Source organism: Equus asinus, chromosome 12 (assembly GCF_041296235.1).
Source record: "Equus asinus isolate D_3611 breed Donkey chromosome 12, EquAss-T2T_v2, whole genome shotgun sequence".
Lineage (NCBI taxonomy): Eukaryota > Metazoa > Chordata > Mammalia > Perissodactyla > Equidae > Equus > Equus asinus.
In genome coordinates, this window is record NC_091801.1 from 36512042 (window position 1) to 36532091 (window position 20050).

The window sequence follows — 20050 nt, forward strand, 5'->3', positions numbered from 1 at the left end:
TAGTGAAAACTTTTGTCTCTCCTTGGATGAAGTCCCCTCAGAAATATGAGCAGTTGAGTGCAGCAGGAACAGGCTATCATGACATGGGAGAAAGAGCCTGAGGAAGGCCACTCACTATAATGTGTGACCCACTTAACTAGGTGATCTGAAATAGTGAGAAGCCAGGGCTTTCCTGCACAGCGTACCTTCCTTGAATGGAGGTTATATATATTCTCTTCCAGCTGTAGTGAAATGTTTAAAAGCTCTCCTAGGTAAACATCTCTTGCAGCTCCTGAGAAGCTTAGCTCACCAATAGTGTAACTGAAACCGAAGTGGGTTCCCTCCTGATGACTTAAATCAGACTTTATGCCAGAATCAGTTGTCTCACAAGGTAAAGTATATTTGGGGCAAAATAGGAGGACATGATGAATCATTTCCAAAGTCATGACATCCTTGAATAAAGGGAAACAGGAAATTTATTTGAGATGGGGAATGAATATTCAAAAGGGAGAAGTGTGTATTCTTTTGGGCAGGCTCAGTTGGAGACATGCTTCCACATACACTGCAGCTGATGGTAATAAGGCCTAAACTCCTCCTGGAGAGATTTTAGCATTAAAAATAAAGCAAAAGTCACAGGTGTAGCTCTTGTAGTGAGGCCTGGTCTGGTTCAGGGTGGTTGGTGCTGGCGTCTCCTTAACATAACAAAAGGAAAAAAGAACAATTTGGAAAAGTTAAAATATCTAAACCCACCCTTGGGTTCCTTGGGGTATCTAGTCAGTGACAAAAGCCCTCCTCTAGTTTTTATGCTGCTCCTCGTTCTTGAGGGGCACAAGACGAGGTCCATTTCTGTAACTGCTTCCTGCTGAGCATGGACATTGTCATAGGGACCAGTGGAGGAGAAGAATTTCCAGCTAATGTCAAATAGGTTTGGGGGGTCACATCAGGCATAGCCTCAAGTTGGCCGTAACACCTATCTGTAATTTTATAGCCTCAATGTATTTAGTGTACATTTAGGACCTGGGAGTACTTGCTCCCCCCCTCTAGATTCCACCAGCTCTTTTATGGTCTACAAACTGGGTAGCCCATTTTTCTATCATGGACCTAGTCTTGCTGCCCAGGAACATGCAACCTCCTTGGAATCACACTGTGCCTAAAAGGTATGGGGTTGGTTAGGATCTGGAGCAGAGCCTTGGGTGGATAACCAGTCATTACTTATCTGGACAGTGTTGCTGAAATAAGAATTTCAAATCGGAGAGTGGCTAGTAGGAAAACTCGGAGTCCGAACTCTCTTGTTGTGCAGGGAAGGGCACTTTTATGTGTGTGTGTGCCCTTTGTTTGGTGGATCCAAGGGGTGGCTCCCTCTAATTTTAGGGAAGAGTGTGTGGTTAGTAACACCAAGCAAGGCCCTACACAAATAGGATTTAGCTGATCTTCGGACAAACTGCTTTTCCAGGTTTTAAGACAGCATCAGCACTCTTAAGGAATCCCCAAGCTGTTTGGGGGCTTGAATCACCCCTCGTTGGTTGATCATCCAGCCCTTGACTATTGGGGACCACTGGTAACCCTGTGTAGTGTCTTCCCTTACTTCATCCGGGGTAAGTTCACAGAATGTGTAAGTTCACAGAAGGGTAGCGTGGGAATTCATGGTAACTGGAAAAGCTCTCCTAATAGAACGGCCCTTTTTGCAGCTGCAGCTGCCAGGTTATTTCCTCTTGTGGCCTCTGATTCTCCACTTTGATGGCCTTTATGATGGACTCAAGCTACTTCCTTGGGACCCTGTACCGTTTCTAGCAGTTTAAGGATCTCTGGCCCATGTTTAATGTCAGTGGTTCACTCTGGAGAACTCTGTGGCTAGCAATCACTTCTGGTCAAGCATGGCTAATAGGCCCATTGGAATCAAGGAGCACAGTAGCTGGGTTTAAGGCATGACAGAGTTGTAAAGAAATCTGAGGGGAATCTAGCAGCATAGCTTGATATTGTAGTATTCTACTTTGGGATAGCCAGAGATGTCCTTTAGTCTCTAGTAGTCCAGAGACTTGATGGAGGGGGTGCACAACACAATGGGTTGGGCTATAGTCAGTTGTTCTGCTTTCTTGATTAAGGGGCAGGTGGCAGCTACAGCTCTCAAGCATGAAGGCCAACCTCTCTCCACAGTGTCCAGCTGATCCCATTCAAAGGGGTCCATATCTGGGCCCTGTAGTTTATCAGAGTTTGGATTTGCATTTCCTTGATAGCTACTGATGTTGAGCATCTTTTCAAATGCCTGTTGGCCATCTGTATATCTTCTTTGGAGAAATCTCTCTTCAGATCTTTTGCCCATTTTTTAATACAGTTGTTTTTTTTGTTGTTGAGATGTATGAGTTCTTTGTATATTTTGGATATTAACCCCTTGTCTGATATATGGTTTGCAAATATTTTCTACCAATTGCTAGGTTGTCTTTTCATTTTGTTGATGGTTTCCTTTGCTGTGCAGAAGCTTTTTAGTTTGATGTAGTCCCATTTCATTTTTTCTTTTGTTTCCCTTGCCCGGTCAGACACGGGACTTGAAAATATGCTGCTCGGACCGGTGTCAAAGAGCATACTGCCTATGTTTTCTTCTAGAAATTTCATGGTTTCGGGTCTTATATTCAAGTCCGTAATTGATTTTGAGTTGATTTTTGTGCATGATGTAAGGGAATGGCCTACTTTCATTCTTTTGCATGTGGCTGTCCAGTTTTCTCAACACCATTTATTGAAGAGACTCTCCTTTCCCCATCATATGCTCTTGGCTCCCTTGTAGAACATTAGCTGTCCATAAATGTGTGGGTTTACTTCTGGGCTATCATTTCTGTTCCATTGATCTGTGTGTCTGCTTTTGTGTGAGTACCATGCTGCTTTGGTTACTATGGCTTTGTAGTATATTTTGAAATCAGGGAGTGTGCTATCTCCAGCTTGGTTTTGTTTTTTTTTCTCAGGCATCCTTTTGCTATTCGGGGTCTTTTGTTGTTCCATACAAATTTTAGGATTCTTTGTTCTATTCCAGCGAAAAATGTTGTTGGAACTTTGATAGGCATTGTGTTGAATCTGTAGATTGCTTTAGAAAGTATGGACATTTAACGATGTTAATTCTTCCAATGCAAGAGCAGGGCATATCTCTCCACTTCTTTGTGTCTTTGATTTCTTTCAACAATGTTTTATAGTTTTTGGTGTGCAGATCTTTCACCTCTTTGGTTAAGTTTATTCCTAAGTATTTTATTCTTTTTGTTGCAATTGTAAATGGGATTGTATTCTTAATTTCTCTTTCTGCTACTTCATTGTTAGTGTATAGAAACACAACCAATTTTTGTATGTTGATTTTATATCCTGTGATTTGACTGTATTCACTTATTATTTCTAAAAGTTTTTTAGTGGATTTTTTAGGATTTTCTATATATAAAACCATGTCATCTGCAAAGAGTGACAGTTTCACTTCTTGTTTTCCAATATGGATCCCTTTTATTTCTTATTCTTGTCTGATTGCTCTGGTTAGGACTTCCAATACTATGTTAAATAAGAGTGGTGACAGTGGGCATCCTTGTCTGGTTCCTCTTCTTAGAGGGATAGCTTTCAATTTTTCTCCATTGAGAATATTTGCTGTGGGTTTGTCATATATGAACTTTATTATGTTGAGGTACTTTCCTTCTATGCTGATTTTATTCAAATTTTTTATCATAAATGGATGCTGTATCTTGTCAAATGCTTCTCTGCATCTGTTGAGATGATCACATGACTTTTATTCTTCATTTTGTTAATGTGGTGTATGACATCGATAGATTTGCAGATCTTGAACCATCCCTGCATACCTGGAATGAAACCCACTTTATCATGATGTATGATCTCTTTTAATGTATTGTTGTATTCTATTTGCTAGTATTTTGTTGAGGATTTTTACATCAATGTTCATCAGTGATATTGGCTTGTAATTTTCTTTTTTTGTGTTGTCCTTGTCTGGTTTTGGTATCAGGATAATGTTGGCTTGGTAGAATGAGGTAGGAAACCTCCCCTCCTCTTAAATATTTTGGAAGTTTGAGAAGTACAGGTATCACGTCTTCTTTGAATGTTTGGTAGAATTCACCAGGAAAGCCATCTGGTCCTGGGCTTTTATTTTTTGGGAGGTTTTTGATGTTTCGCTCTCCTTACTGGTGATTGGTCTATTCATATTTTCTACTTCTTCTTGGTCCAGTTTTGGAAGGTTGCATGTTTCTAAGAATTTATCCATTTCTTCTAGATTATCCAATTTGTTGGCATATAGCTTTTCATAGTATTCTCTTATCTTTTGTATTTCTGAGGTGTCTATTGTAATTTCTACTCTTTAATTTCTGATTTTATTCATTTGAGCCTTCTCTCTTTTTTTCTTTGTGAGTCTCACTAAGAGTTTGTCAACTTTGTTTATTTTTTCAAAGAATCAGCTTGTTTCATTAATTTTTTTCTATTTTTCAGTTTCTCTTTCATTTATTTCTTCTCTGATTTTTTTTTATCTCCTTCCTTCTGCTGATTTTTGGCTTTGTTTGTTCTTCTTTTTCCAGCATGCTTAGTTGTGCTGCTAGATTGTTTATTTGGCATTTTTCTTTTTTGTTGTGGTAGGCCTGAATTGCTATAAACTTCCCTTTAAGGACCACTTTTGCTGTATCCCATAGGTTTTAGCATGTAGTATTTTCATTTTCATTTATCTCCAGGAATTTTTTTACTTCTCCTTTGATTTCTTCATTGACCCAATCATTGTTCCATAGCATTTTGTTTAATCTGTACATTTTTTGTGGCTTTTCTGGTTTTCTTCCAGTAGTTGATTTCTAGTTTCATACCTTTGTGGTCAGAGAAGGTGCATGGTATTATTTTGATCTTCTTAAATTTATTGAGACTTTTTTTGTGGCCTAATATGTGATCAGCCTTGGAGAATGTTCCATGTGTCTTTGAAAAGAATGTGTATTCTGTGGTTTTTGGAGGGAATTTTCTATGTATATCCACTAAGTCCATCTCATCATATGTGTCATTTAAGGCCAGTGTTTCCTTATTGATCTTCTGTGTGAATGATCTAATCCATTGGTGTAAGTGGAGTGTTAAAGTCCCCTACTATTATTGTGTTACTGTCTGTTTCTCCTTTTATGTCTGTTAATAATTGCTTTATCTATTTAGGTGCTCCTATGTTGGGTGCATAGATATTTACTAGTGTTATATCTTCTTGTTGGATTGTTCCTTTTATCAAATGTAGTGCCCTCCTTTGTCTCTTGTTACAGTTTTTATTTTAAAGTCTATTTTGTCTGATTTAAGCATTACTACCCCCCTTTCTTTTCTCTGCCATTTTCTTGGAATATCTTTTTCCATCCTTTCACTTTCAGTTTGTGAGTGTCTGTAGGTCTGAAGTGTGTCTCTTGTATGCAGCATATATATATGGGTCTTGTTTTTTTATCCAGTTGGCCACTCTATGACTTTTGACTTGAGCATTTAGCCCATTGACATTTAAAATAGCTATTGATAAATATCTATTTATTGCCATTTTGTTACTTTTTTCTGGGTGTTTTAGTAGTTCTTCTCTGTTCCTTTCTTTTTCTCTTGCTCTCTTCCCTTGTGGTTTGATGGCTTTCTTTAGTAATATGTGTGATTTCTTTTGTCTTACTCATTTGCTAACTTATTATAGGTTTCTGATTTGTGATTATGATGAGGAATCTATATAATATTCTATGTATATGAAAGTCTGTATTGAATTGATAGACTCTTTACCTTAACCTTTTTCTAAAAGCTCTACTTTTTCACTCCCCTCCTCCCACATTTTATGTTTTTGAAATCATATCTAAGCTCTTGTTTTGTGTGTGTCTATCCATTACCCTCTTATCATTGAAATAGGTAATTTTAGTACTTTTGTCTTTTAACTTTCATCTTATCTTCACAGGTGGTTGATGTGCTACCTTTACTATATTTTTACATTTACCAGTGATTCTATTGCCTGGGTTTGGGGGGGTTGATAATTTTTTAATCTCTATTTGTGGTCATTGCTTTCCCACTTAAATAAGTCCCTTCAGCATTTTTGTAGAACTTGTTTCTTGGGGATAAACTCCTTTAATTTTTGCTTGTCTGGGAAGCTCTTTATCTCTCCTTCCATTCTGAATGACAACCTTGATGGATAGAGGATTCTTGGCTGTAGGTTTTTTCCTTTTAGCACTTCAAATACATCATGCCATTCTCTTCTCACCTGTAAGGTTTTGGCTGAGAAGTCCACTGATAGCCTTATGGTCTTTCGTTTGTATGTCACTTGTTGCCTGTCTCTTGCTGTTTTTAGGATTCTCTCTTTATCTTTAATTTTGGACATTTTAATTATAATGTGTCTTGGAGTGGGCCTTTTTTGGCTTATCGTGTTTGGAGCTCTCTGTGCTTCCTGTACTTGAATGCCTATTTTCTTCCTTAGATTAGGAAAATTTTCATCTATTATTTCTTCAAATAAGTTTTCTGCCCCTTTGTCTCTCTCTTCTTCTTCTGGGACACCTATAATATAAATGTAAGTGTGCTTGATATTGTCCCAGAGTTCCCTTAGACTGTTCTCTTTCTAATTCTTTTTCCTGTTCTTCTTGGGTGATTTCCTCTAGTCTTTCATCTAGCTCTCTGATCTGTTCTTATGTATCCTGTACTCTGCTATTAAGTCCCTCTAGTGAATTTTTTATTTCCAGTTTTGTATTCTTCATTTATGATTGGTTCTTTTTTATATTATTCAGTTTTCTGTTGATAAGCTTATTGTGTTCAATCAGTCTTCTCCTAATATATGTGAGCTTCCTTATGAGATTTTCTTTGAAGTCTTTGTCAGGTAGGTCACTTATTTCTGTTTCATTTAGTGCTTTTTCTGGGGTTTGTCCAGTTCCTTTGCTTGGAAGGTATTCCTTTATCTCCTCATTGTGCCTCTTTCTCTGTGCTTACTTCTATGTATTAGGTGAGTCGGCTATGTCTCCTGATCTTGGAGAAGTGGCCTTATGTAAGAGATACTTTTTGAGGCCCAGCAGTGTGCTTCCCTCTCATCACCAGTCCAAAAGACTCAGGAATGACCCATTTGTGGGCTATTTGTGTCCTTCTGCTGTGGCAGAGTTGATCTTAATGCAGATACCCAGGGAGACCAGTCTTCCCTTCCCTGGCCAGCTGTTTGTAAATCTGGTTTGGGGAGTGTCAGTACTGTTGGCTACAAGGCCTAACAGTACACTCCCATTGCAGTTTTCCTGTTAATTGGGGAGGTAACCAGTGTAGCTTGTTGCTAGGTTCAGGGGCTTACAGTTTATGTGTGCCTCAGGCCTGCAAGGCTGTTGTCAGGTCTCTTAGGATTGCAGCTGTGTGTGGTTGCCCCTAGGAATGGGAGCACCCAATTGTTTCAGCCTTTGGAAGGTGGGGCTGATCCTCTTTGTGGCTATTTGTGAAGCACAGGTCTAATGCCACTGATAAGCCCCAGCCCTTACAGGCCCACACACTCTGTCAACACAGTCCTGGTCTGTGCACACTTCTTGACCCCCTGGAGCATACCCCGATGCCCCATTGCAGAGGCCCCCACCTCTCCACCAATGCCCCCCAGAGTTCACATGGTCCTCACACAGGCCCTGTCCCACAGATGCAGACACACTCACCTGCCTGTACAGGATCAAGGCACCCAGTCAAGGCAGGCCAACAAGTAGCCTAAGGACTTGCTGTTTGGTGGGGCAGGTCCCTAGGGCAGGCTGCTTGCCTGGCTGAACTGGATTACTCTGCACTCTAGTAGGTGTGGCAGCCGCCTAAGCTAACAGGCCAGGGGAAGAACCTCAATGGTGTCTGCTGGATTCTGTGTCAGCATGTCTGGACCAGGTCAGAGCAGTGTGCCCCACCAATGTTGCAGTCTCCATAGAGGTCCCTCCTCTCACCAAGGTGCACCCAGAACCCACCAGGTGAGTCTCTTTTCACCAAAGGACTGTCACCCTTCTCTCTGGTGATTTTAGGTTGCTGAGACAGGTGAGTTTGTATGTGGGCCCTTTAAGACCCAGGTCTTTTCAACTTTCCTCTGATAGCTTTTCTGGGGGTATTCCCTGCTGCAGTTAATAGCCAGCAAAGCCAGAGAGTAAGACCCTCATCTCAGTTGCACTGAGTCTGAAGGATGCTTATAGCAGTATTGGCCCCTGCTCTGCAACTCACTCCTCCAGGGAGGGCTGTATACCTTAAGGTGGCTCCTGTCTGGCCAGCTGAGAAACTCTACTGCTCCTGAAGGTGATGTTTTTCTTCCCAGCAGGAATTTCTACCCCTTCCACCTTAGTCAGGACTGTCCCTTGTTGTGGGGGTTATTTTTATCCAGTTTTAAGTTTTCTATCCAGGGTAATTTTTCCAAAAATAGTTGTAACCTGGTTGTGTTTGTGGGAGGAGATGAGTTCAGAGTCTGCTTACACCACCATCTTGATGAGATCAGCTGTTCTGTGTTCTTGATTAAGGGGCTGATGGCAGCTACATCTCTCAAGCATGGAGGCCATCCTCTTGCCACAGTGTCTAGCTTATCCCATTCAAAGGGGTCTGTTTCTGGGCCCTGTGGTTTATCAGAGAGGCTTAGCAGTGAATCCAAACTTAGGGATCCAAAGATGGCAAAAACCAGCCATCCCATTTAGACACCTTATATCCCTTACTGGCTAAGAAGTTGAACATACTTAATTCTGACTCTATCTACCTGGGGACTGAATCAGATGCCACAGGATTACCCTTGGCTCCCCCACTTTGTAGATGCCAATTGTAAGTTCAGGTCGTCACCTGTGCTTCTGACCAACCAGCCACAAGATGGCAAGTCCACCCAACCCCCTCCTTGGGTTTGATTACTTTGATAGAGTGGCTCACAGAACTCAGGAAAAGCTTTTACTTATTAACAGCCAGATGGAAAGGATGCATAGAGCAAAATACGTGGGGAAGGGATGAGGAGATACCAGAACCTCTCTGGGTGTGCCACTTTCCTGAACCTCCAACTGTTCACCAATGCAGAAGCTGTCTGAACACAATCCTTTGGGGTTTTAATGGAGACTTAGTCACATAGGCATAGTCAATTAGATCATTTGTTTTTGGCAATTGAACTCAATCTGCAGCCCCTCTCCCCACCAGGAGGTGTGGGGAGGGGGCTTGACCTGAAACTTCTAACACCCAAGTCACACAATTGGTTTCCTTGGAAACGAGCCCCCAACCTTAGGGGCTTTCCAAAACTCACCTTGTTAGCATCAATTCAGGTGGGGTTGAAAGGGCCTTGTCAAGAATAACACAAGACCAACAATTTCACCTTTATTGCTCTGGAGTTATTTCAGGAACTGAGGACTAAAGTGATTACTATAACAAAAGATGCCCCATATGGCTTTCAGATGGGAAATTACAGCAGTTTTAGGAGCTCTGTGCCAGAAAAAAAATGAAGATATTTACTATTATAACTCCAGGACTGTACAACGTTGATAGCACTAAGGTCTTGAACAAATCTATATTCCCCTGTTCTGAAAACTTACTGATTATGGTCAAGATTCCTCTTTATGGCTTCTGGCTTCGAGGAGTATTTGTTTCACCCAGGGCCAGGGACCTACCTGCTTCCATTTTACCTTTCCTGGTGTGGCACCGGCTGCTCACTCCACCTGTCCTTGTGCCCATAATTCCGAGTTAGCTCAGCTTAAAACATTTAGTGGAATCTCTTCCTTCTGAGGTGCAAGTGTATCCTGTAACACGGCCATAAGCTCAACTCCCTGAACTTTCAGCAGTCGGATCTGTATTTTATCTTGTTCCCAGCTTACTGAGGCCACTATCTTAGGTTACGTGTCCCTCCCTAGAAGGGGAATGGGGCATTCTGGTGCACACAGTAAAGAATACTTCTGCAGTTTTGTTTCTATTTCATAGGTCCAGGACTCTGTAAATCTTTTGGTCTCTCCTTTTCCTGAGACCTCCTTTAGCTCACACTTTCCTTCAGAAAGGTTTCCCTTGTGGACTTTGAACACCAAGAACATGGCTCCAGTATGGAGCAAAGATTTAACATGCTGTCCTCCTGCTTCCAAGGTCACCCAGGGCTCCTGGAGCCAATCGAGTAGCCCCACAACCCCATCACATCTCATCTGTAGTCAAGGGAAGCTGCCACAGCTCGGTCTTCTTCAATCCCTTCCCTCTCTGGGGATGGTGTGGACAATCCTGCCTCCAATGCCCTTCCTGTTGGCAGTACGCACACCAATTAGCTCCTGAGATTTTTGGTGGCCTTCTGGTCCCTTGGTGGGATCCGTGGATACTCACCCATGGCATATCCCTTCTCTCCTTCAGGTTACCTTGAGTAGACTTGAGAGCCCCACCTAGCAGGACAGCTTTCCTTTTCATCTTCCACTTCATGCTGGTTATTAAGTGCCCTAAATGCAGCCACTAGTAGTTATGCCAGACTGGGATCAGGACCTATAGCCAACTTTTGGAGTTTCCTATGGATGTCTGGCGCACTTTTGAGATCTGAAGTCAGGATTAAGAATCACTGTACTGCCCCGGGCCATCAGATCCCAATTTTTGTATCATCTGTGGCAGTCCCTCAACTTCGGAAGAAAGTGGAAGGGTTTTCCTCAGGACCCTCTTGACCTCTCTTAATTTAGACCATTTAATGGGTGGCTGGCTTACTCTTTTCATAGCTTTCAAAAGCAGACCTCAAAAATATCCTAGCTTTTCTTGATCCTCAGGATCATTGGGCTTTTCCCTGGGTCACTGCCTGGCACAGCTTGTTCACTAGACCTCTGGATATCTGATCCTGGGTCATTTTCCTTATCTGCTTGTTATCCAGCTTTGAACAGGACAGATAACTTTTCCTTAGCCATGAGGAGGGTAGTCAACAGGCTTGGAATATCTGCCCAGGTTGAATCATGTGTGGAGAAGATTCCCTTTGTCAGCTTTATGAATTCCTCTGGGTCAGCCCTCAATCCTTTAGTCTGTGCCTTCGAATTATACAGATCATAGGTGGAAAAAGGGACATGAACATTAATAAATGTCCCCTCACCATCAGGCACCTGTCTTAGGAGGTATAGCCCAGGTGTGTAACTTGTTCCTAATCTATCTGGAAGAGGAGGGGGAAGGATCTTTGGTTGTGGTAGAGTCCAATTCCCTCTTGTGAGATCACTGGGGGAAATCTGCAGGGTTTTGGCCCTGTTCTAGCATCTGGCTTAAGCATAGTTGATGTTGGGGGATAAGGTGGAGGTCCTCCAAGGCTCACCAGCTGGTGTAATGGTGGGGCCAAAGCTGGAGTATCTGAGCAAGGTGGACTCTGACGTGGGCTTTCCTTAGTCCCACATTTCCTGATTTGGAGGAGCAGGTCCTCCTCATCAGAAAGATAAGTCTTTCATTCAACGTTTAACCCTTCATTGGAATACAGTGCCACGACACACTGGACATAAGGGATTTCTTCCTATTTCTTGGTTCTCTTGCAGATTAGATCTAATTGTAGTACAGTGTTAACATTTAGGGTCCCATTTTCTGGCTATCTTTCCCCATCTTGTCGTGAATATTGTGGCCAGGATGAGTTATATAAAAGCATCATCTGCTATTGGGTTAAGGGGAATACCCAAAGGCCTTCCAATACTGGAGGATGCAGCACAATGGGCTTTCCTCTGGGATGGAGCTTGCTGCCCCATATGCTAGAATCTTTTCCAACCTTCCAGGTGCAACTTGTAATGGCTAGTGGTGGCACAGATGCCATAAGGGTGTGCCCAGAGGAGGTTGAGAACCCTAATAGCCTGGAACAAGACCCAGGCCAAATATCTAAATCCTTAGAGGGAAAAGAAAACTTGTGGATGTTGGGTTTCACCCAGGGATTTCTGATAGGGAGGACATAGGAAAAAGAAAAGGAAACCTAGGATTCCAGAAATGCGAGACTGTGGACAAAGAAGAACGCTGTTGAGTGTACTTGACAAAAACAAATAAACTCCCAAGAAAACCAGACTCCAACTCCAGAGGGTCCTTGACCCCAGCTAAATTGTCACCTCCTCTGGTCATAGGCTCAACAAAAAGACAAACTTGGTGACTTCAGGGGAAGTTTAACCTCATATGAGGGGGCTCATTCTCTGATTACAGGCACAACACAAAGACAGATTCAGTGACTTCAGGGGCAGTTTAACCTTGTCTGAGGGGGCTTATTCTCTGATCACAGGCACAACACAAAGACAGACTCAGTGACTTCAGGGGGGCTTCTAATGGCCAGCTCATCACTCCAGAGAACACTCTATTTCCAGAGGGGAGTCGAGCCCCTGACTACTCAGCAGGGATTGCTCTCATTCACCAGAGTAGCTGGGTCATGCAGTCAGGTGAGAATCAATATCCCGAGGGGACTTGAACCCCTAACTAGTCAACAGGGATTACTCCTGTTTTGCCAGAGCCAAGCATCAGCCCATCTGGAGTGGCCGGGTGGTGCAATCCTTCCAACCCCAGAGGGGACTCTCACTCCCCTGAGCCAGACTACCTTTGATGAGGACTCAAACTCTGAAGCCAGGCCCCAACAGGCAGGCTTTGTGAGACAACTTAAAGAAAGAACTCTCATAACCATGCTGCAGGGTTAGTGCCCCTCACCTCTATTGAGAGCATCCCCAAGCAAAGAGCACTGTGGCTGCTGGGTCTCCCAAGGCAGCAGCAATATTAAGCTGGCAGCACAACCATCATGAAGGGGCAAGTCCCACGTTGGGTGCAAACTTGTTACTGAGATGAAGTGGGTTCTCTCCTGGTGAGTTAAATCAGACTCTACACCAGAAATAGTTGTCTCACAAAGTAAAGTATATTTGATGCAAATAGGAGATCATCAGGAATCATTTCCAGCATCATGGCATCCCCCAGAAAAGGGAAGCAGGGACATTTATTTGGGATACGGAATGAATTTTCAAAAGGGAGAGCTCTTGCACAGGCTCTGTTGGAAAACATGATTCAACATACACTGCAGGTATTGGTAATGAGGCCTAAGCTCCTCCAGGAGAGATATTAGTACTAAAAATAAGGCAAAAGTCACAGAGGTACTTCTAGTGGTGAGGCTTTGTCCTTGTCAGGGTGGTTGGTGATGGAATCTCTTTATCATAACAGAAGGAAAACTAAGAGTTTGGAAAAAGTTAAAATATCCAAAACCACTCTTGATTTCCTCAGCTTAACTATAAGTTAACAATAATTTTCCTTTGTCTTATGGGTGTGAGAGCCCATTGAATTAAAAGTCACTTATGAAGACAATATTAATGAGCCACAAGCAGGAGCTTATTTAAACTGTGTAGCTGCATTGTATGAAAGTTACACATAATCATTCCCAGCGGTTGTGAAACGATTTTAGTATCTCCTTGGAAGAAGTCTTATCATAGGTAGGGCCAGCTGAGGGCAGCAGGAACAGGCTTTCATGAAATTGGTGAGAGAGACTGAGGGGGAAGGCCATAAACTGCAATGTGAAAGCCTTTTACCTAGATGATCTCAAACAGCTAGAAGCCAGGACTTTCCTGCACAGTGTACTTTCCTGGAATGTATGTTATAGACATAGTCTTGCAGTAGTAGTGAAATGTTTAAACTCTCTCCTGGGAAAAAAGTCACTACCACCTCATGGCATGGTGAGGCCACCCATAGTTTTCCTGCATCACATGAGTGTGAGAGCCTTTGTCTGGACTCCTTGGCATTGAATTAAAAGTCACTTATGAAGACAATATTTAAGAATGACAAGCAGGAGATTTCTAAACTGTATAGCCACATTGTAGAGAAGTTACACATGATCATTCCCAGCGGTTCATTCTCCTTGGAAGAATTTTCTTCACATCTTCAAGCAGCTGAGAGCAGCAGGTACATGATTTAAAGTCATGGAGCAGAGAGCCTGAGTGAAGGCCTAGAACTGCAATGTGTGAGGCCCTTAAGACGATGATCTGAAACAGCTAGAAGCCAGGGCTTTTCTGCACAGTGTCCTTTGCTTGAATGTATGTCATAGATTTTGTCTCCCAGTCAGAGCGAAATGTTTAAAAGATCTCCTGCTAGAATATGACTTATACCTCTGGGCAAGCCAAGCTCAAAGTAATTTTCCTTCATCACATGCTTATGAGAACCTGTGAGTAGATTGCAAAGCATCAAATTAAAAAGTGGCTTATGAAGACGATATGAAAGAACCACCAGCAGGAGTTTTCCTAAACTGTGTATCCTTGATGTACAAAAATTACGTGCAACTGGTGCCAGCAGTAGTGAACAATTGTCCATCTCTCCTTGGAAGTAGTACCTTCACAGCTACAGGCAGCTGAGGGCAGCAGGAACACACTTTCATGACATTGGTGAGAGACCTTGGGGGAAGCCTGTGAACTGCAATATATCAACCTCATATCTAGAGGATCTGAAACAGTGAGAAACCAGGGCTATTCAGCACAGTGTACTTTCCTCAAATGGAGGTTATAGATATTCTCTTCCAGCTGTAGTGAAATGTTTAAAAGCTCTCCTCAGAAAATCTCACTTCCACATACTGGCAATCTTATGTCACCCATAGTTTTCTTTCATCACATGCACATGAGAGCCTGTGTCTAGACTGCTCCACATTGAATTAAAAGCCACTTATGAAGATGATCACAAACAGCCACAAGCAGGAGGTTATCTAAAGTGTAAACCCATTGTCCAACAGTGATATATAATCATTTGCATTGGTAGTAAAGGTTTTCAACCTCTCCTTGGAAGAATTCCTTTCACTGCTATAGGCAGCTAAGGGCAGCAGGAACATGATTTAAAGTCATGGAGGAGAGAGCCTGAGTGAAGGCCTAGAACTGAAATGTGTGAGGCCTTTAACTAGACAACCTGAAACAGCTAGAAGCCAGGGCTTTTCTGCACAGTCTACATTCTTTGTGTGTTACAGATGTTGTTTCCTAGCTGCAATGAAATGTTTAAAAGACCTCCTGGTGGACTATCAATTGCAGCTCCCAACAAGCTGAAATCAGTAATAATTTTCCTTCATCACATGCATGTGAGAGCCTGTAAGTAGATTTCTCAGCATCAAATTAGAAGTCACTTGAGAAGACGATATCAAGGAGCCACCAGCAGAAGGTTTTCTAAACCATGTAGACTAATTGTGTGAAAGTTACACATAATGGGTCCCAGTAGTATTGAACCATTGTCAGTCTCTGCTTGGAAGCCGTCCCTTCACAGCAACAACCAGGTGAGGGCAGCAAGAACTCGCTTTCATGACGTTGGTGAGACACCCTGAGGGAAGGATGTAACCTGTGATGTGTCAGGCAGGGACCTAGATGGTCTGAAACAGTTAGAAGCCAGGGCTTTTCTGCTGAGTGTAGTTTCCTTGAATGTGTGTTATAGATATAGTCTCCCCGTAGTAGTGAACTGTTGACACTTTCTCCTGGGAAAAAGTCACTCCCACCTCATGGCATGGTGAGGTCACCCATAGTTTTCCTGCATCATGTGAGTGTGAGAGCCTCTGCCTAGACTCATTGGCATTGAATTAAAAGTCACTTATGAAGACAATATTTAAGAAAAAGAGCAGGAGGTTTCTAAGCCATGTAGCTGCATTGCAAGAGAGTTAGACATAATCTTTCCAAGCATTTGTGAGATGTTTTCAGTCTCTCCTTAGAAGAAGTCTCTTCACAGCTTCAGGCAGCTGAGAGCAGCAGGTGCATGATTTAAAGTCATGAGGGAGAGAACCTGATTCAAGCTTGGGATGGCAATGTGTGAGGCCCTTCCCTAGATGATCAGAAACAGCTAGAAGCCACGGCTTTACCGCCCAGTGCACTGTCTTCGAATGTGGTTATAGATCATGTCTCCTAGCCATACTCAAATGTTTCAAAGATCTCCTGGTAGGATAGGACTTGTGGCTCCAAGCAAGCTGAGCTCTGTAGTAATTTTCCTTCATCAAATGCATGTGAGACCCTGTGAGTAGACTGCTCAGCATTGAATTAGAAGTCACTTATGAAGAGATGTGAAACAGCCACCAGCAGGAGTCTTTCTAAACCATGTAGCCTCATTGTAGGAGAGTTACACATAATCGGTCCCCATGGTAGAGAAACATTGTCAGTCTCTCCTTGGAAGAAGTCCTTTCACAGCACTTGCCAGTAGAGGGCAGAGGGTATAGACTTTCTGGACATGAGGGGATAGTCCAAGTGAAGGCTGTGAAGTGCAGTGTGAGGGGATCTTGTGAGCTGAAACAGCTAGAAGCCAGGGCTTTTCTTTCTGCGTGGGGTACATCCCCTGAATGAAGGTTAGGGAGAGTCCCTTGCAGCTGCTGTGCAGTGTTTATAGGCTCTCCTGGGAAAATGTGACCTCTGCCCCCTGGCATGGCAAGGTCATCAATAATTTTACTTTTACCACATGTGGGTGAGGGCCTGTATGTACACTATTCGACATTGAATTCAAAGTCACTTAGGAAGATGATCTGAAAGAGCCACAAGCAGAAGTTTTCCTTAGCTGTGTCCCCTCATTGTCCTAAAGTTGGAACTATTCAGTCCCCATGCTAGTGACTGGTCGTCAATCTCTGGTGAAGTCCCTTCAGAGCTATGGCCAGCTGAGGGCAGCAGGAACCTGCTTTCAGGACACGGGTGATAGGCCCTGAGGGAAGAGCGGGAACTGCAATGTGTCAGGCTCTTACCTAGAGGCTCTGAAACAGCTGGAAACCAGGGCTATTCAGTACAGCATCCTTTCCTCGAATGGAGGTTATAGATATACTCTTCCAGCTGTACTGAAATGTTTACAAGATCTCCTGGGAAAAAGTCACAGCTACCTCATGGCCTGGTAAGGTCCCCAATAGTTTTCCTTCCCATGCTTGGGAGAGCCTCTGCTTAGACTCCTTGGAATTGAATTAAAAGTCTCTTAGGAAGATTATCTTAAAGAGCAATGAGCAGGAGGTGTCTAAACCTGGTAGCTGTATTGTAATGTAATTATGAGTGAGAATGTAATCATTCCCACTAGTAGTGGGAGGTTTCCTTACAATCTCTCCTTGGAAGAAGTTCCTTCAGTGCCCCAGGCAGCTGAGAGCAGCAGGAACAGACTTTCTTGACATTGGTGAGATTGCCCTAGTCAAGGCCGTGAACTGCCATGTGTGAGGCTTTTACCTAGATGGCCTGAAACAGATAGAAGCCAGGGCTTTCTGCACAGTGTACATTCCCTGAACAAAGGTTAGAGATAGTCTCTCACAGCAGTAGTGAAATGTTTAAAAGCTGTCACCAGAAAATGTCACTTCCACCTCCTGGCAAGTTTAGGTCACCAAGAGTTTTCTTTCATCACTTGAGTGTGAGAGCCAGGGTCGAGACTGCTCTGCCTTGAATTAAAAGTCATTTATGAAGACAATCTTAAACAGCCACAAGCAGGAGGTTATCTAAACCGTGTAGCTGCATTGTAGGAAAGTTACACATAATCATTGCCAGCAATTGTCAAAGTTTTTCTCTCTCTCTCTGGAAGAAGTCCCTTCACAGCTTTGGGCAGCTGAGAGCAACAAGTGCATGATATAAAGTCATAGGAGAGAGAGCCTGAGTCAAGACCTGGGACAGCAATGTGTGAGGCCCTTCCCTAAACAATCTGAAACAGCTAGAAGCCAGGGCTTTTCTGCCCAGTGCACTGTCCTAGAATGTGGGTTATAGATCATGTCTCCCAGCAGTAGTCAAATGTTTCAAATATCTCCTGCTAGATTATCACTTGTAGGTTCCAGCAAGCTGGGCTCAGTAGTAATTTTCATCACATGACTGTAAGAGCCTGTGAGTAGATTGCTCGGCATCAAATTAAAACTCACTTATGAAGATGATATGAAAGAGCCACCAGCAGGAGTTTTTCTAAACTGTGTAGCCCCGTTGTATGAAAGTTACACACAATCTGTCCCCATGGTAATGAACCATTGTCAATCTCTCCTCGGAAGCAGTCCCTTCACAGCTACTTCCAGCTGATGGCAGCAGGAACACGCTTTCATGAGACTGGTGAGAGACCCTGAGGGAAGATCATAAATTGCAAAGTGTCAGGCTCTTACCTAGAGGGTCTCAATTAGCTAGAAACTAGGACTATTCTGGACAGTGCACTTTCCTCAAATGGAGGTCAAAAGACTCTCTTCTCGAGCTGTAGTGCAATGTTTGAAAGCTCTCCTCAGAAAATGTCTCTTCCATGTTCTGGCAGTTTTAGGTCACCCATAGTTTTTGGTCTTCACATGCATGTGAGAGCCTGAGTCTAGACTGTGCCACATTGAATTAAAAGTGACATATGAAGATGATCTTAAAGACCCACAAGCAGGAGATCATCCAAACTGTGTAGCCACATTGTATGAAACTGTGACATAACGATTTGCATTAGTAGTAAAAGTTTTTGATCTCTCCTTGGAAAAACTCCCTTCACATCTTCCAGCACCTGAGAGCAGCAGGTACATGATTTAAAATCATGGTGGAGAGAGCTTGAGTGAAGGCCTAGGTCTGCAATGTGTGCAGACCTTTTCTAGACAATCTGAAACAGCTAAAAGCCAGGGCTTTTCTGCACAGTGTACTTTTCTTGAATGTGCCTCATAGATATTGTCTCCCAGCAGGAGTGAAATGTTTAAAAGATCTCCTGGTAGAATATTACTTGTAGCTCCTGGCAAGCTGGTCTCCGTAGTAATTTTTCTTCATCACATGCATGTTTGAGCCTGTGTGTAGATTGTTCAGCATCAAATTAAAAGTCACTCATGAAGAGAATATGAAAGAGCCACCAGCAGGAAGTTTTCTAAAACGTGTATCCTCATTGTATGAAAGTTTTATCCATAATCCACCCCAGCAGTAGTGAATTATTGTCAGTCTTTCCTTGGAAGAAGTTCCTTCACTTCTACAGCCAGCTGACGCTGGTAGGAAAATCCTTTCATGATGTTGGTGACAGACTCTGAGGGAAGGATCTAAACTGCAACGTGTCAGGTTCTTACCTAGAGGATCTGAAACAATGAGAAACCAGGGCTATTCTGCACAGCGTACTTTCCTTGAATGTGTGTTATAGATATAGTCTCCCAGCAGTAGTGAAATGTTTAAACTTTCTCCTGGGAAAAGTCACTTCCACTTCATGGCATGGAGAGATCAGCCATTGTTTTCCTGCATCACATGAATGTGAGAGCCTCTGCTTAGACTCCTTGGCATTGAATTAAAAGTCACTTGTGAAGACGATGTTGGAGATCAACAAGCAGGATGTTTCTAAACTGTGTAGCCGTATTGTAAGAAAGTTACACACAATCGTTCCCAGTGGTTGTGACATGTTTTCAGTCTCTCCGTGGAACAATTCTCTTCACAGCTTCAAGTAGCTGACTGCAGTAGGTACATGATTTTAAAGTAATTGGGGAGAGAGCCTGAGTGAAGCCTGTAACCTGCAATGTGTCAGGAAGTGACCTTGATGATCTGAAACAGGTAGAAACCTGAGTTTTTCTGCACAGTGTACTTTCGTTGAATGTGTGTTATAGATATTGTCTCCCAGCAGGAGTGAATTGTTTAGAAGCTCTCCTAGTCATCTGTGACTTACTGCTTTGGTAAGGGGAGATCAGTAATTGTTTTTCTTCCTCACATGCATTTGAGAGCCTGTGTATAGACTAAATGAGTATAATTTAAAAGTCACTTATGAGGATGATCCTAAATAGCTACAGCTTGAGAGGTAATGTTCAAGTTTGAGTGTACTTTGAACTCACCTCCACCCATGAACACAACCAAGTTACAACTATTTGAGAGAGAACTGAAAATTGGATAAAAAGAACCCCTGTGTCATAGGACATTCTTTACTGAGCTGGAACAGCCAGAAATTCCTTTCTGGGGAAAAAAGCCAACTGCATTTGCTGCAGAGCTTCACAGCTAGTGGGAGCAGCCCTAAAGTATGCAGCCTTCCCTGGAGGAGTGGACAACCTGACCAGGTGAATGTTACTGCTATAAGCATCATTCTCACTCAGCACAACTGAAACACTTGCCATAATATCTGGCTTTTCTGGCTGTTAACTACAACAGGGAATACCCCTAGAAAAGTTATCATAGAGAAGGAGAAAAAGGCCACCTCTTAAAATGCCCACACACAAACTCACCCATTTTTAAAGGCAACCTAAAATCACCAGAAAGTGATGTACAAAGTCCTTTGGTGAAAATAGACTCACCTGATAGTGTCTGGGTACATCTTGGTG

The 20050-nt window shown here is 42.8% G+C and overlaps 1 long non-coding RNA gene across 1 annotated transcript in view; it reads right to left on the minus strand.

The window, feature by feature from the left end:
- Window positions 1-355: 355 nt before the first annotated feature.
- Window positions 356-20050, minus strand: part of LOC139039904 (uncharacterized) — a 69975-nt gene continuing 50280 nt past the window's right edge. The window contains exon 4 of the long non-coding RNA XR_011493247.1: window positions 356-671. This is a non-coding gene — a long non-coding RNA (uncharacterized lncRNA). The remainder of the gene's footprint in view (window positions 672-20050) is intronic.